Genomic DNA, 18126 nt, shown 5'->3' with positions numbered 1-18126 from the left:
GTTGCTGCGGCTGAGGTCGAAGAGGTTGCTGCCTGTGTTCTCCTTTAGGATTTTGATGGACTCCTGTCTCACATTTAGGTCTTTCAACCATTTGGAGTCTATTTTTGTGTGTGGTGTAAGGAAATGGTCCAGTTTCATTCTTCTGCATGTGGCTGTCCAATTTTCCCAACACCATTTGTTGAAGAGACTGTCTTTTTTCCATTGGACATTCTTTCCTGCTTTGTCAAAGATGAGTCGACCATAGAGTTGAGGGTCCATTTCTGGGCTCTCGATTCTGTTCCATTGATCTATGTGTCTGTTTTGGTGCCAGTACCATACTGTCTTGATGATGACAGCTTTGTAATAGAGCTGGAAGTCCGGAATTGTGATGCCGCCAGCTTTGCTTTTCTTTTTCAGTATTCCTCTGGCTATTCGGGGTCTCTTCTGGTTCCATACAAATTTTAGGATTATTTGTTCCATTTCTTTGAAAAAAGTGGATGGTATTTTGATGGGGATTGCATTGAATGTGTAGATTGCTCTAGGTAGCATTGACATCTTCACAATGTTTATTCTTCCAATCCATGAGCATGGAATGTTTTTCCATTTCTTTGTGTCTTCTTCAATTTCTTTCATGAGTATTTTATAGTTTTCTGAGTACAGATCCTTTGCCTCTTTGGTTAAATTTATTCCTGGGTATGTTATGGTTTTGGGTGCAATTGTAAATGGGATTGACTCCTTGATTTGTCTCTCTTCTGTCTTGTTGTTGGTGTATAGGAATGCCACTGATTTCTGTGCATTGATTTTATATCCTGCTACTTTACTGAATTCCTGTATGAGTTCTAGCAGTTTTGGGGTGGAGTCTTTGGGTTTTCCACATACAGTATCATATCATCTGCAAAGAGTGAGAGTTTGACTTCCTCTTTGCCGATTTGGATGCGTTTGATTTCTTTTTGTTGTCTGATTGCTGTGGCTAGGACTTCTAATACTATGTTGAATAGCAGTGGTGAGAGTGGACATCCCTGCCGCGTTCCTGACCTTAGGGGAAAAGCTCTCAGCTTTTCCCCATTGAGAATGATATTCGCTGTAGGTTTTTCATAGATGGCTTTTATGATATTGAGGTATGTACCCTGTATCCCTATACTCTGAAGAGATTTGAGCAAGAAAGGATGCTGTACTATATCAAATGCTTTTTCTGCATCTATTGAGAGGATCATATGATTCTTGTTCTTTCTTTTGTTAATGTATTGTATCACATTGATTGATTTGTAGATGTTGAACCAGTCTTGCAGCCCAGGGTTAAATCCCACTTGGTCATGGTGAATAATCCTTTTAATGTACTGTTGGACCCTATTGGCTAGTATTTTGGTGAGAATTTTTGCATCCATATTCATCAAGGATATTGGTCTGTAGTTCTCCTTTTTGATGGGGTCTTTGTCTGGTTTTGGGATCAAGGTAATGGTGGCCTCATAAAATGAGTTTGGAAGTTTTCCTTCTATTTCTATTTTTTGGAACAGTTTCAGGAGAATAGGTATTAATTCTTCTTTAAATGTCTGATAGAATTCCCCTGGGAAGCCATCTGGCCCTGGGCTTTTGTTTGTTGGGAGATTTTTGATGACTGCTTCAATTTCCTTGGTGGTTATAGGTCTGTTCAGGTTTTCTATTTCTTCCTGGTTTAATTTTGGTAGTTGCTACATCTCTAGGAATGCACCCATTTCTTCCAGGTTATCTAATTTGCTGGCATAGAGTTGCTCATAATATGTTCTTATAATTGTTTGTATTTCTTTGGTGTTGGTTGTGATCTCTCCTCTTTCATTCATGATTTTGTTGATTTGGGTCATTTCTCTTTTCTTTTTGATCAGTCTGGCCAGGGGTTTATCAATCTTGTTAATTCTTTCAAAGAACCAGCTCCTAGTTTCGTTGATCTGTTCTACTGTTCTTTTGGTTTCTAGTTCATTGATTTCTGCTCTGATCTTTATGATTACTCTTCTCCTGCTGGGTTTAGGCTTTCTTTGCTGTTCTTTCTCCAGCTCCTTTAGGTGTAGGGTTAGGTTGTGTATTTGAGACCTTTCTTGTTTCTTGAGAAAGGCTTGTATTGCTATATACTTTCCTCTCAGGACTGCCTTTGCTGTATCCCAAAGATTTTGAACAGTTGTGTTTTCATTTTCATTTGTTTCCATGAATTTTTTAAATTCTTCTTTAATTTCCTGGTTGACCCATTCATTCCTTAGTGGGATGCTCTTTAGCCTCCATGCGTTAGAGTTCTTTCCGACTTTCCTCTTGTGATTGAGTTCTAGTTTCAAAGCATTGTGGTCTGAAAATATGCAGGGAATAATCCCAATCTTTTGGTACTGGTTGAGACCTGATTTGTGACCTAGGGTGTGATCAGTTCTGGAGAATGTTTCATGGGCACTAGAGAAGAATGTGTATTCCATTGCTTTGGGATGGAATGTTCTGAATATGTCTGTGAAGTCCATTTGGTCCAGTGTGTCATTTAAAGTCTTCATTTCCTTGTTGATCTTTTGCTTAGATGATCTGTCCATTTCAGTCAGGGGGGTGTTAAAGTCCCCCACTATTATTGTATTGCTGTCAATGTGTTTCTTCGCTTTTGTTATTAATTGCCTTATATAATTGGCTGCTCCCATGTTTGGGGCATAGATATTTACAATTGTTAGATCTTCTTGTTGGATAGACCCTTTAAGTAGGATATAGTGTCCTTCCTCATCTCTTATTACAGTCTTTGTTTTAAAATCTAATTTGTCTGATATAAGGATTGCCACCCCAGCTTTCTTTTGGTGTCCATTAGCATGGTAAATGGTTTTCCACCCCCTCACTTTCAATCTGGGGGTGTCTTTGGTTCTAAAATGAGTCTCTTGCGGACAGCAAATGGATGGGTCTTGTTTTTTAATCCAATCTGATAGCCTGTGTCTTTTGATTGGGGCATTTAGCCCATTTACATTCAGGATAATTATTGAAAGGTATGAATTTAGTGCCATTGTATTGCCTGTAAGGTGACTGTTACTGTATATTGTCTCTGTTCCTTTCTGATCTGTACTGCTTTTAGTCTCTCTCTTTGCTTAGAGGACCCCTTTCAATATTTCTTGGAGGGCTAGTTTTGTGTTTGCAAATTCCTTTAGTTTTTGTGTGTCCTGGAAGTTTTTTATCTCTCCTTCAATTTTCAATGAGAGCCTAGCTGGATATAGTATTCTTGGCTGCATATTTTTCTCATTTAGTGCTCTGAAGATATCATGCCAGTCCTTTCTGGCCTGCCAGGTCTCTGTGGATAGGTCTGTTGCCAATCTAATGTTTCTACCATTGTAGGTTACATATCTCTTCTCCCGAGCTGCTTTCAGGATTTTCTCTTTGTCTCTTAGACTTGTAAGTTTTACTATTAGATGTCGGGGTGTTGACCTATTTTTATTGATTTTGAGAGGGGTTCTCTGTGCCTCCTGGATTTTAATGCCTGTTTCCTTCCTCACATTAGGGAAGTTCTCTGCTATTATTTGCTCCAATATACCTTCTGCCCCCTCTCTCTTTCTTCTTCTTCTGGGATCCCAATTATTCTAATGTTGTTTCGTCTTATCGTATCACTTATCTCTCGAATTCTGCCCTCGTGATCCTGTAGTTGTTTCTCTCTCTTTTTCTCAGCCTCTTTATTTTCCATCATTTGGTCTTCTATATCGCTGATTCTCTCTTCTGCCTCATTTATCCTAGCAGTTAGTGCCCCCATTTTTGATTGCACCTCATTAATAGCCTTTTTGATTTCGACTTGGTTAGATTTTAGTTCTTTTATTTCTCCAGAAAGGGTTTCTCTAATAACTTCCACGCTTTTTTCAAGCCCAGCTAGTATCATTAAAGTCATGATTCTGAACTCTAGGTCCGACATCGTACTAATGTCTGTATTGAGTAGGTCCCTGGCTGACGGTACTATCTCTTGTTCTTTTTGCTGAGGTGATTTTTTTCGTCTTGTCATTTTGTCCAGGGGAGAATAGATGAATGAGAGAACAAAATGCCAACAGGTTAAGAACGTCCCCAGCAAATATACTCTATACAAATCAGAAAAGACCTGAAACCAGGGGAAAAGCAAGGGAAAGAAAGAAAAAAGAAAGAGAAAAGAAAGAAAGAAAGAAAAAACCAAAAAGAAAAAGATTAAAAACAAAAACAGAACAATACAAAAAAAACCCCAAATATGATCTAATATGATCAGGCTAGTGCATAGATCAGTGCCACAGGCTAGATTTTGGGCGTATTTTGGTCTGTTAGAAAAAAGTGCCTCCTGAAATTTTAAAGGAAGAAAGACTTATATATGTACAAAATAAGGGTTGATACAATGAAGGGATGGAAGATGACTGTAAAGATGAAAATTATAAAAGATTTTATAAAAGGAATTGATACGATAAGAAGTTTGAAAAAAGAAAGAAGAAGATTTAAAAAAAAAAGGTGAGAGAATGTGATCAGGCAGGAGACTAGAACAAAGCCATACACTAGTGATTTAGGGTATATTTTGATCTGTTAGAAGAAACTGTATCTCAAAATTTTAAAGAGAGAACAACTTATATATATATGCCAAAAATAAGGGTAACTACTATGAAGGGATAAAATATGACTCTAAAAATGAAAAATAATGTTTTTTTTTTAAAAAAAGGGATTGATAAGATGTTGGTTGAAAAAGGGAAAAAGAGAAATTAAAAAAACAGTTAAAAAATTAACTTTGAAAAACTAATGAATCATGGTAAAAAAAAGCCATGAATTCTATGTGCAGTATTCCCCTAGCGCTGGAGTTCTCCCGTTCTCCTTGATCGGTAAACTTGGTCTTGGCTTGCTGGCTGTTCGTGCTGATCTTCTGGGGGAGGGGCCTGTTGCCGTGGTTCCCAAATGTCTTTGCCAGAGGCGGAATTGCCCCACCCTTGTCGTTCCCAGCTAAGCAAGCTGCTCAGGTTTGCTCTCAGGAGCTTTTGTTCCCTGCAAGCTTTCCCTACAGCTTTGGAGGAGGACAGTGAAAATGGCGGCCTCTTAATCTCCGCCCCAGAGGAGGCAAGATCTCGGGGCTCTGCTCCTCAGTGCGCCCCCAGAGAAAAGCAGTCAGTCACTGCCATGTCCCCGGTCTCCGGCCGCACTGCGTGCTCACCCGGCCTGTGACCGAGCGTTGCTATCTCTGGCACCCGACTCAGTGTGGAGTCTCCAAACCCAGCAGATCCCTACGGTGCGCTCCTGCGCCGCTCCTCCCGGGGGAGAAAGGGGAGTCTCCCTGGATCTGCCGCTTGTTGGGTCCCTGCTGGAGGAGCAGGGGCCCAACTGGGCCGCGGATCACAGTTTATGGCAACCCCGAGCTGAGAGCCCATGCCTCGGCTCCGTCTCTGCAGCCGGCTTCCCCGCTCCGATACCTGGGAGCTCTGCTGCACTCAGGCACCCCCAGTCTTTCTGTGACCCCGAGGGTCCTGAGACCACACTGTCCCGCGAGGGTTCCACCCCCCGCTTAGCCACTGGAGCGACGTCCCTCCGCGGAGCCGACTTCTAAAAGGTCCGATTTTGTGCTCCGCGGCTCTATCACTTGCCAGAAGTGGCCAACGGAGGCCCCCTCCCCCGCCGTCTATCCTCCCGAATATCGCCTCGGATTCACTTCTCCGCACGTCCTACCTTCCAGTAAGTGGTCGCTTCTCTGTTCAGAGAGTTGTTGCTACTCTCCTCTTCGATCTCCTGTTGAGTTCGTAGGTGTTCAGAATGGTTTGATCCCTATTCAGCTGAATTCCTGAGACCAGACCCATTTTCCTTCTTTTTTAAGTTTTCTTTTCTCTCTCTTTTTCATGGCTGTTGTTTACATGCTATTTATATGTTTTTCTAAAAGCTATCTTACTCTAAAACATTTTTTTGGGCCACAAAACACTTTAGTTACAAAGTATACCTACTGACTACTATGGGGCAGGTCCTGTCACCATGGAAATCACTGCGGGGAGGGTTAAAGAAAGGTGGTGCCCACCCAAAGGGCCAAGCTCCCCCTCCTAGCCACCCTTCCACCTCAGGACAAAGTTCCCATTAGCGCCTGAGACTGGGAGGTAGGCTTAGAGCCCACGAAGGATGGCAGGCCTCGTGGGGACTGAGGTGCTGGTGGGGGCCAGCTGCTCTGCAGGCACCCAGGAAATGGGCAATGCTGGGAATGGGCAGGAGGAGGGAGACCAGTACCCAGCAGGGAGAGCTGGAGGAGTACAAGCCAGAGAGGAGGCAGCAGAGGGCAGGGCCCTGGGCACTCCAGGACTCTGCAGCTCTGAAGATCAGGGCAAAGGGGTCAGGTCATATCTTGACATCCTGCAAAGGCATCCACTTGTGCTGGTAGCTGCTTTTGCCAGCCACATTGCACCTTGGCGGGGAGGGGTGGGGTGGGGGGGTTCTCCTACATCAGAGAGTAGCTCTTGCTCAGCCTCGTGTAGCTCCTTAGCAGCTGTGGCTATCCACGGGAGTAGGTGATGGTGAACCTGGTCCACCTACTTTTGATTTTGGACATCCATTACCACAGCCACCACCACCCCGACCCAGGTGATGAGGAAGAAAGGCCCCAACACATAATCTGCGGTAGAGTCACTATGGGCCGGGTGGGGCGGGGGGCACTGGGCACTGTGGTGCTCCTCTTGACATTGGCAGCCGGAAGGCTGGGTGGTCAGCACACGAAGTGGTGCCGTGGGGGCCACCTCCACTGGGTCCTCTCCCGCTGCTGCAGTCCCAGCAGGAACACCCTTGGTTGGCTTCCAGGCCTGAGAATTTTTTTTTTTTTTTTTGTAACTACCTATGCCTTTTTCCCCCAGAATATTTTGGACATATATTGCCTCCTCAGCCAGTGAAAGATCAGCCTCAGAGGCAGAACAGAAAAAAAATATTTGAAGAAACAAGGGCCAACGTTTTTCCAAATTTGATAGACTATAAACTCACAGACTCAAGAAGCTCAGTAAACCCCAAGCATAAGAAACATGAAGAAAACTACACTGAGGAACATTGTAATCCAATTACTCAAAATCAATGATAAAGAGAACACCTTAAAAGCAGCCAAAGGAATTATGTATAAAGGAGCAAAGACAAAGAGGACAGCAGATTTCCTATTGGAAAAAAAAATGGCAGGCAAGAAAGCGGTGTGGAGGGGCGCCTGGGTGGCTCAGTCGTTAAGCGCCTGCCTTCGGCTCAGGTCATGATCCCAGGGTCCTGGGATTGAGCCCCGCATCGGGCTCCCTGCTCCGCGGGAAGCCTGCTTCTCCCTCTGACCCTCCCCCTGCTTGTGTTCCCTCTTTCGCTGTGTCTCTCTCTGCGAAATAAATAAATAAAATCTTAAAAAAAAAGAAAGAAAGCAAGCAGTGTGGAGCATCTTTATAGTACTGCATGAAAACAAAGTCAAACCTGCTGACTAGAATTCCGTAACTCACACAAGTATCTGTCATAAATAAAGATGAAATAAAGGCTTTTTTTTTTTTAGACATACAAAAGCGGAAGGAATTCATCACCAGCAGACCCGCACTACAGCAAAGGTTAAAAGAAGTCCCTTAGGCAGAAGGTCGGTGACACCAGATGAAAATATGGAACTACATAGAGAAGGAAGAGCAACTGTGTGGGTAAATACATAAAACATTTTTTCTTATTATCTAAATCTCTATTTTTTTAAAGATGTATTTATTAGAGAGAGAGAGAGAGAGAGTGCATGTGCACGTGGGTGAGGAGGAGCAGAGAGAAAGGAAGGGAGAAACCCAAGCCGACTCCACACTGGGCGCAGAGCCTGACCCGGGGCTCGATCCCGGGGCTCAATCCCGGGGCTGGATCCCGTGACCCAAGACCATGACACGGAAACCACAACCTGAGCCGAAACCAAGAGTCCAACGTCCAACCAATTGCGCCACCTAGGCGTCCCTATCTAAATCTCTTTAAAGGACAGTGGACTGAATAGAAATAGGAACAATGTAGTGTAGGCCTTATAGGGCATGTAAAAGTAAAATGTAAACCACAGCCACAGAAAAGTGAGGAGGAGAGAGATTAAACCGCGGTGTGGTCCCTCCTGTACGTGTGTTAACGTGGTTTGCAGGTGAACTGTGCTAAGTCAAAGACATACTGTAAACCTGCAGACAGCCTCTTCTTGGCCTTTCAGGTTCCTTTCTGGTAAACTAGGCACATTAGTTTAATGATAATCTATTTTTACTTGAATGAAAGGAAAGTCCTTTTGTAAACTGATAAACAAAATGTCGTGTTAGCCGTTTTCCCACCAACTTGCACTTCTTTGCGGTGACAGCGTCCTGTGACAGGTGATTTGCGCTGTAATGGAAAGGCAGTGTTTACTCATTTTGTCTCAAGCTTCCTTCTTTTTCTCTCTTCATCTCTCTTGTTTTGTCTGTCTCCTTTTCCCACACAGGGGATTCCAGAATCCCAGCGCTTCCAGTAGGTGAAGTGTTGGTCCAGGGTTGGAAAGAACGTGGAGGCAAGAACAGCCCACAAGTGCTGGGTGAAGGAGGAAGGTCCCGGGGGACAGACCAGGTGAGCTGCTGACCATGGCTGAAGGCAGACAGCCAGACACACCCGGCTGAAGGTTTCACCGTGGTTTGGTTTTCACTCTGCTGAGCTCCGGATCCACATGTCTATATGCCTCCTGCTCTTGTCGAGATCACCAGGGAGTTCCACAGGCTGTTAAAATCAGTGATCAGTTCTCAGTCCTCAGGTTTGACCTATCAGCGGCCTTTGAAGTGCTTGGTCACTTCAACCTCTTTAACACGCTTTGTTCCCCTGGCTTCCAGGGGATCACTCTTTCTGGGCTCTTCTCCTGCCTCCTGCCTATTCCTTCTCTGTCTCATTTGCCAGTTCCCCCTTTCCTCCCTGACTCTTAAGTTTCGGAGGGCCTCAGGGTTCAAATCTAGGGCCACTTCTTTTCTCTACATATCACCTCCCTTCATGTCTAATCCAGGTTCTAGAAGTTATTAGGTCCAGCCCAGGTCTCTTCCAGACTGGACTGCAGATTCCATGTCTCCCTCTGGGTGTGTATGCATCTCAAAATTAACATGTTCAAAATCGAACTCTAACCTTCCACTTAAAATCTGCTCTCAAACACCTCCCCCCACCCCCGGTCTCAGTTAATGGAGCTACATGACAGTCTCTCTCTCTCTCTCTCTCTCTCCCTTCCATCTGATCTGGTAGCAAATCCTGGGGACTTTATCTTCAAAGCATGTTCAGGATCAGCCACTTCTCACACCTCTGCTACTAGAGGTAGCCAGTCTGAGCCACCATAGTCTCTCTCCGAAATTATTCTAACTGGCTCCTAATTGATCTCTGCTTCCATCTTTGACCTTCTTCCAAATATTGTCTATTCTCAAAATAGCACTCAGAGAAATTGTTTCAGAATCGAAGTCCATCATGTTACTCCTCTTCTCAAAACCCTTCAGTGGGTCCCATCCCAACCAGTAAAGCCCAGATCCCGGTAATCTGGCCCCAGCTCCCTCAGACCACACTGCTCTTCTGTCATTGGCTCTGCTCCAGCTACCAGGGCCTCTTTGCGCATGCCTAACTCACTGCGCATGCTCATGCCTCCTTTCGCGCCCACCGTTCCGGGTGGGCGCGTGGATGCTGGTCCCCGAGCAAGGCAGCGTTATTACTGTGCTAATGGAGCGTAAGCTTCAGACCCTTCATTTACATGGGCCTTTCTAAGGTCTTGCACCTAATTTTATATTGATAATTTTATATTCTTTTTTTAAAAGAGGGTCTCCAAATGGCTTAAAGATCAGGCCCCACAAATCTTAGATCTACTCCTGTTCTCCAGATATCTGCATGGTGCACGCTCCACCTCCTTCAAGTCTTTGTTCAAATATCACCTTCAGAAGCGCCTGGCTGTCTCAGTCAGTAGAACATGCAACTCTTGATCTTGGGGCTGTGAGTTCAAGCCCCACCTTGGGCCCACACCTTGCTTAAAAGATAAAAACTCTTCAAAAAATATCACTTTTAGCATAAAACTATTTTATTTATTTTATATATTTATTTGAGAGAGAGCACGAGCAGAGAGAGAGGCAGAGGGACAAGCAGAATCCCCACGGAGTGGGGAGCCGGAGGGGGCTCAATCCCAGGACCCTGAAACCATGACCTGAGCTGAAGTCAGATGATTAACCAGTTGAGCCCACCCAGGCGCCCCCAGCATAAAACAACTGTAAATTGTACCACCAACCCTTTATTTCTGGCAACTTCCTATCTTCTTTTCCTACTTTATGTATATTTGAAGCACTTATCACCATTGGCAATACTAATATTTATCTTATTTTCTCTGTCCCTCACTAGATTTTAGCTCCACAAGAGCAGGGATTTTGATATCTTGTCTAGGTATATCCCCAGCACCTAAAGCAAATAGTAAGTGCTCATAAATTTTTGTTGACTGGAGGAACTTCTACTTTTGCAGTGAAGGAGTGGAATAAGGTAATTTGTATTTCTAGATTCCAAAAGAAAGGCAGCAGGACCCTGGGAGGAGAACAGAGATAGAAGGAATGGAAAAGATAGGTGGCTCTGTGTTCACCAAGGGCCCAAAGCCTATGACACCCTGACGACCCTCCTATGCTGGTGTTTGGTCTGGAGGTACAGGGCCAGCAGAATATGGATGTCCTGTATGGGGCTGATGACCAGAAGCAGGAACAAGGATGAGGGCCCACTTCTGCTCTTTCATTTCTAAGGCACCTCCCTGTGGAAGGATGCTTCACTTCTGAGCAGTATCCTTGAAGTCCTCCTTCTGCTTCAGAGACTTCTTCCATGATAAACCCTGTTCCCAGTAATGCTCTAGGACACTTGCTAGCCCTAGGGGGCCACCGAATACCTAAAAAGAGTGGAGGTAGAAGGGAAGCAAAGATAAGAGTTAGAGGGTCAGCAGTGGAATTAAAGGGTAGGTAAGATTAGTCCAAAGCCAGGGAAGTAAGACACAGCAGGGAAGTCCAGGACAGATCAGAGTAGACTTGGAGCTGGTCAAGATTCATGATTCTGGACAAATGCCACGAACGTGCAGGAGTTCTCAAGGCTCAGCAGTAAGTGGTACGAGCTGTGTGGTTCAGGGGCCAGGAGGCTTGGTGGTGGCAGAAAGCACAGGTGCATCTTGCCAACAGAGCTCCTAAGGCCCAATTCTCCTGCCAGTTGTGCCTGCCACCAAGGACCTATTATCAGCTGACTTTGATCTTTGACAGGGTCACTGCCTTTCCAGGGCTATCATTTGGCCTGGATCTCAAAGACTTGTATCCAGCTGGGAGTATCCAAAGGACTTGAGAGATAGAGCAGTAGTCAGGAAAGCAAGTTTCTAAACATCCTCTAGGGATTGAGTTTGCTACTGATTTAAATGCCACTGAGCATTTGGGAGCAAAATGATGCATTTTTTGTATGGTTGTTTTGTTAAGGAGATAAATACCTACGACTTTGTGGTTGTGAACAAATTTCTTCAGCCCTCGATTTGAGAGGCATCTTCCAAAGCCTTATTTTAATTAATTTAAGCCCATTAGATTGAATTTCTGAGTGTTTCTGGCCTAAACTATGTTGTCACACTCAGATTAATTTCCCCTAGATGAGAAGCAGGGCAATTATGATTGTACACAAGTGAGTCACTCATCACTGGCAAAGGCTACTGATATTTGAAAGGGTATTATTTGCCTAACACGGTCAGTGATACACTGCTGAATGATAATATTTAATTAGACCATTAACTCAACATACAGCCTAATTCTTTCTCAACTAAATGGAGAGCTCCACCTCTAGCCAGTTTGGTTCATTGCAGTTTCTCACAAGTGCTGGTACCTATGTTGGTGAGGGGTGCTGGGCTCTTTTCTGGCTCTCCACCTTGTCTCCTGCTTGTATGCCCTGGATCACAAAGGCGGTGAAGTTCATGGAGAAGTCAGGAGGGTAATTCTACTTTTAACTTTTTGAGGAAACTCCAAACTTTTCCAGAGTGGCTGCACCAGTTTGCGTTCCCACCAATGGTGCACGAGGGTTCGTTTTTCTCCACATCCTCACCAACACTTGTTTCTTGACTTGTTTTTAGCCATTCTGACGGGTGTGAGGTGATATCTCACTGTGGTTTTGATTTTCATCTCCCTGACGATGAGTGATGATGAGCATCTTTTCATGTGTCTGTTGGCCATCTGGATGTCTCCTTTGGAGAAGTATCTGTTCATGTCTTCTGCCCATTTATTAATTGGATTATTTGGTTTTTGGGTGTTGAGTCGTATCTGTTCTTTATGCATTTTGGATACTAACTATTGGATATGTCATTTGCAAATATCTTCTCCCATTCTGTAGGTTGCCGTTTAGGGTTTTTTTTTTTTTTTATTGTTTCCTTTGCTGTGCAGAAGATTTTTAGGTTGTTGTAGTCCTAATAGTTTATTTTTGCTTTTATTTCCTTTGCCTCAGGAGACATATCTAGAAAAAATGTTGCTACAACTGATATCAGAGAAATTACTGCCTATGCTCTCTTCTAGGATTTTTATGGTTTTAGGTCTCACATTTAGGTCTTTAATCCATTTATTTATTTATTTATTTATTTATTTAAAGATTTTATTTATTTATTTGAGAGAGAGAATGAGAGAGAGAGAGAGCACATGAGAGGAGGGAGGCTCAGAGGGAGAAGCAGACTCCCTGCTGAGCAGGGAGCCCAATGCGGGACTTGATCCTGGAACTCCAGGATCATGACCTGAGCCGAAGGCAGTCGCTTAACCAACTGAGCCACCCAGGCGCCCTCTTTAATCCATTAAAAAAAAAAAGATTTTATTTATTTATTTGAGAAAGAGAGAAAAAGAGGGAAAGAAGGAGAGTGCGAGCAGGGGGAGGAGCAGAGCCAGAGGGATAAGCAGACTCCATGCTAAGCATGGAGTCCAGCATGGCCTCCCTCTCAAGACCCTGAGATCATGACCTGAGCCGAAATCAAGAGTCAGATGCTTAACTGACTGAGCCACCCAGGTGCCCCTTTAATCCATTTTGAGTTTATTTTTGTGTATGGTGTATGATGTGTGTGGTGTAAGAAAGTGGTCCAGTTTCATTCCTTTGCATGTAGCTGTCCAGTTTTCCCAACACCATTTGTTGAAGAGACCATCTTTTTCCTACTGCATATTCTTGCCTCTTTTGTCAGAGATCAATTAACCATATAATTGTGGGTTTGTATCTGGGCTTTCTCTCCTGTTCCATCGATCTATGTGTCTATTTTTTTGCCTGTACCATACTGTTTTGATTACTACAGCTTTGTAATATAACTTAAAATCTGGAATTGTTATACTTCTAGTTTCATTTTTGTTTTCTTTTTTTTTCAAGATTGCTTTGTCTGTTTGGGGTCTTTTGTGGTTCCATACAAATTTTAGGATTATTTGTTCTAGTTCTGTGAAAAATGCTGTTGATATTTTGCTAGGGATTGCATTAAATCTGTAGATTGCTTTGGGTGGTATGGACATTTTAACAGTATTTGTTCTTCCAATCCATGAGCTTGGAATATCTTTCCATTGGTTTATGTTGTCTTCGATTTCTTTCATCAGTGTTTTATAGTTTTCAGAGTACAGGTCTTTTACCTCCTTGGTTAAGTTATTCCTAGGTATTTTATTATTTTTGGTGTAATTGTAAATGCGATCATTTTATTAATTTCTTTCTGTTGCTTCCTTATTAGTGTATAGAAATGCCATGGATTTCTGTACATTGATTTTGTGTCCCACAACCTTACTGAATTCATTTATCAGTTCTAGTAGTGTTTGTGTGTGTGTGTGTGTGTGTGTGTGTGTGTGTGTAGTCTTTAGGATTTTCTGTATATAGCATCATATCATCTGTATGCAGTGTAAGTTTTACTTCCTTCTTACCAATTTGAATGCCTTTTATTCCTTTTTCTTGTCTGATTGCTGTGGCTAGGACTTCCAGTACTATGTTGAATAAAAGTGATGAGGTGAACATCCTTGTCTTGTTCCCAGGGAGGAGAGGTTTTAAGGTCACAAGGCAAGATAGTGGCAGAAACTGGATGCTGGTTTTTTGATTCTTGAGAAGTATTCAGAGTGCTGAACTGCTAATTTATAATTAGACTCTAGAAAAAGAGTTCTTTCTAGCTTTGTCATTTTGATGCAGGCTGCCCTTAAAAATCCTGTCTCTCAGAGCACTTTAAGAACAGGGAAAACGAGAAGAGGAGTGGTCACCACCATTTTTCAGGACTTCCCTTTGGCACTCTCCCCTCAGGGCAAAGGTGAAGTGGTAAATAAAAGCAAAAAGCTTGTGTGTTGTTCCACCAAACCTTAGGAAACAAACACTAGAGAGACCTCAGAAGATGAAGTAAATATCGGCACAGATGTGAGTGGCTGTCCCACACTGTTAACACAGCGTTCCTGGGTGACTCCATTGCTATCACAGGAATCAGGTTACCTGCTACCTCATGGGGGAAGTTCCTTTCACTTTGTTCTCTGCCTCTGGCTAAGACTGTGTAAATATTGGAACCGGTTTCAGGACAACTCTGCCCTCTTGGCCTCCAGTGGAATTAGGGGAAAAGTCTGTACTCGTGCCTGGGTGGAAAGGTAAAGGGGAGTAGCCTTGGGCATACCTATGAAGGGAACCCTGGAGGCAGGAGCCGGGGCTGTGGGCAGCAGCTGCACTCCAGAGTGTTGGGATTCTCCCTTTGATTACCTTGGAAAGTCTTACTGGAGGTTTTAATGCTGAAGCAAGCAAGGGTGAATGTGCCTATTTAATGTTGTTATTCCTTCATTTATTTACTTAACAAATATCTATAGAATGCCTTTTATGTGTCCAGAATTGCTTATAATATCCCCTCATATTCCTTCCAGTTGGCTTAGCCCCTTCAACTAAGTCCAGCTTGCCTGTTCCAGCATATGATAGGCATCCCCACATACTGCAGTATGCTGCCATGTGCATTGGCCACATCCCTAGGGTTGCCCCTCTCCCTCCCTTTCTCCTATTTCCCCTTCCTCCTTTGGGGACCATGCCTTTCCCATGCCCCACCCCCACTTTTGGTTCCATATCTTTGTTCCTTGGATCCTGGAGGCTTTCGTTTGTTGTTTGTTTTTTAACCTACTGTACATTCAGTATTCGTCTAGAATGTATGTTCCATAAGGGTAGGAATTTGCTGTGTCCAGTGTCTACATCGGGGGCTAGCTTTCCACATAGCAGGGGCTCAATAAATATTTATAGAATAAATCAATGAATATTGGGCAATTTAAAAAAGTGCGTAAGGCAGCACTACTGCTCTCAGACATCTTCTTAATTTAAAATTAATATGCCAGGATTAGGAGCTTCATTCCCTCCCCTTGAGCATGAGCTAGACTTAGTGACTTATCTCCAAAGAATGAATATGGAAATGGAAAAATAGGAACTTTACTGGGTAGAAATCTGGCAGACATTTCCTTAGCCAAGTGTCAAGGTTAATGTCATCTGTGTTAAGTTATGTTGATGATATATATCCTTGATATGATATGAGGAAGGCACTTCACCTCTGTGGTATTCTCCCCGCAACACCGAATCCCGGGAACCATAAGAAACACATCAAACAATTGAGGAGTAGTCGACAGAATAGCGGATGCACTCTTTCAAACTATCAAGGTCCTGAAAAATCAAAGCAAGACTGAGAAGCTATCATAAATTAAAAGAAAGTAGGAGACATGACATCTAAATGTGATATGGTATTTTAGATTAGATCCCAGGGATGGAAAAAGGACATTAGTGAAAAAAAACTAGTGAAATCCAAATAAAGCCTGGAGTTCAGTTAATAGTGTTGTGTCAGTATTAGTTTCTCAGTTTTGACAAATATGTTTATATAAAATGTTCACATTAGGTGAAGAATATATGGGAATTTTTCTGTACATCTAAAATTATTCAAAATAAAAATTTATTAAGGCGTAAAAGAAGCAGTATATTCTCCCTCTCTTTTTTAAAGATTTTATTTATTTATTTGACAGAGAGAGCGAGAGAGGGAACACAAGCAGGGGGAGTGGGAGAGGGAGAAGCAGGCTTCCCGCTGAGCAGGGAGCCCGACGTGGGGCTTGATCCCAGGACCCTGGGATCATGACCTGAGCCGAAGGCAGACACTTAACGACTGAGCCACCCAGGCACCCCTATTTGTTTTTTTTTTTTTTTTTTAAGATTTTATTTATTTGTCTGTCAGAGAGAGAGCAAGAGCACAAGCAGGCGGAGCAGCAGGGAGAGGGAGAAGCAGGCTCCCCGCTGAGCAAGGAGCCCAATGCAGGACTTGATCCCAGGACTCCAGGATCATGACCTGAGCCAAAGGCAGACGCCCAACTGACTAAGCCACCCAGGTGCCCCCAAACTCCATGATTATTGTAATAGCTATGATGTTAACTATCCTGAATAGTCTGGATTAGTAATTATAGGGCCTGCAGTAAGAGCAGTTTTAACTCCTTTTATTTATACTTCATTTCCTTTTCTTGCTTTCCAGCCTTGCCATTGAGTGTCTGGGTGTAGTGTGTCTCTTTGGCACTCCTTAGGGACATGACACTGGGCCTCTGACTTCCTGCTGCAAGTCCTTCAACCATGGGTGAAGCTCTATTACTACTGTGTGCGTGTGAGTGGGACCCATCCCCTGAACCAGCTTCTGCTTATCAGAACACACTCCATGCAAGCAAGGCTCTCATCCTTCTCTCTTGTGGCTGCCGCAGCCTCACATCATGCAAGAAAATGAGCAGCCATTTGAGGAAACACCTCTAAGGATGACCTGCTGTGCCCTGAATGCCAGCAAACATCTCGCTTCCCTGCACACTGCCAGTTCTGCCTTTGCTTCCAGCTCGCTCAGTCCTGGAAGACGGGGCTGCTCAGTCTGGTGGTCTTTTGCTTCCAGCTTACCACGTTGCCCTTTGTGCTTCTCCTCATGTCCCATGCTCTCTTTGACTCCACTCTCATTGGCCCACTAGGATGCCAACTTGTGTTTCCATCCCCTGCCTCCCCATACCCGAGCCAGTGATGGCAGAGAGGAACGAGAATACTGGGCAGTTGCACTGGAGGCCGGCTGCAGAACCTGGTGAAATGGGAGGGATGAAGAAGTAAGGAGAGGTTCCAGAAACTCTTGGTCTGCCTGAAGTAGTTTTCCACTATGAGGAAACATTGTGCTAGAATAACCCAGAGATAGCCCAGCTGGCCAGGATCCCCTACAAAAGGACAGGTTGCTGGTGGTTGTATAACCGTAAGAACACACCTATTATAACCCACCGAATCTGCCAGGAGTCAAGGGGACACTGCAAACACCATGAAATTCAAACTCCCCAGCTCCCCACCGCACCCCACCTGAGCCCAGCCACTCCTCAGCCTCATCTCTTTAGACTCTCTTCATTTCTATAAGCTCTTCCTTCCGGTATGGCCACTGATTTGGCCCACAACTAGTCTGGATTCCTCAAACTGTCAACATCATGAAAGACCCTGTCCCCAAAAAGAAAAGGCAGGGGACTGTTCTAGATTAAGAGAAACTAAAGAGACATGATAAGTAAACATAAGTCATTATCCTCAGTTGGAATCTTAACCGAGGGAAAAAAACTACAAAACCACAAAAGGACATTATTGGGACAACTGAAAAAATCTGAGTATAGATGAACTGGATCCTACTACTGTTATCAGTGTTAAATTTCTTGAATGTGACAATATAGTATCATGGTTGTATAGGAGAATTGCCTTATTGCCTTGTTCCTTTGAAATAGATTCTGAAATATTTGGGAGTGGTGTGTCGTGATGTCTGGCTGCAACATACTTTCAAATGACTCAGCAAAGTGTCTAAGTGTAAGTGTACGTATGTGTGTTTAGGGAAGGCAAACATGACCAACTGTTAACGATTGGGACTTTAGGGGCGCCTGGGTGGCTCAGTCGTTAAGCGTCTGCCTTCGGCTCGGGTCATGATCCCAGGGTCCTGGGATCGAGCCCCGCATCGGGCTCCCTGCTCGGCGGGAAGCCTGCTTCTCCCTCTCCCACTGCCCCTGCTTGTGTTCCCTCTCTCGCTGTGTCTCTCTCTGTCAAATAAATAAATAAAATCTTAAAAAAAAAAACAATTGGGACTTTAGATTATGGTCGTATGGGTGTTCATTATACTCTTCATCTTTTCTGTAAGTTTAAACTTTTTCAAGATAAAAATTTGGAGGAAAAATATTCTATCGATCTTTGAATTTGCAATCCAAGGCAGTCACCTCCTCTATGAAGCCTGCT

General features: G+C 43.7%; 1 long non-coding RNA gene and 1 pseudogene across 1 annotated transcript; one reads left to right on the top strand and one right to left on the bottom strand.

Annotated features, from left to right (window-relative positions):
* Positions 1 to 6264: 6264 nt before the first annotated feature.
* LOC141374315 (small integral membrane protein 29-like) lies at positions 6265 to 7397 on the bottom strand (annotated as a pseudogene).
* Positions 7398 to 7442: 45 nt separating this feature from the next.
* On the top strand, positions 7443 to 17452 carry LOC141374541 (uncharacterized). Its single transcript, XR_012381533.1, has 3 exons — positions 7443 to 7568; positions 8357 to 8478; positions 16379 to 17452. It is a non-coding gene; the product is annotated as an uncharacterized lncRNA (long non-coding RNA).
* The last annotated feature ends 674 nt before the right edge of the window (positions 17453 to 18126 follow it).

This window comes from Callorhinus ursinus, unplaced genomic scaffold (genome assembly GCF_003265705.2).
Source record: "Callorhinus ursinus isolate GAN/ISIS: 27379988/994484 unplaced genomic scaffold, GSC_fseal_2.0 scaffold1, whole genome shotgun sequence".
Taxonomy (NCBI): Eukaryota; Metazoa; Chordata; class Mammalia; order Carnivora; family Otariidae; genus Callorhinus; species Callorhinus ursinus.
This window is presented reverse-complemented; position numbering and strand designations above follow the sequence as displayed.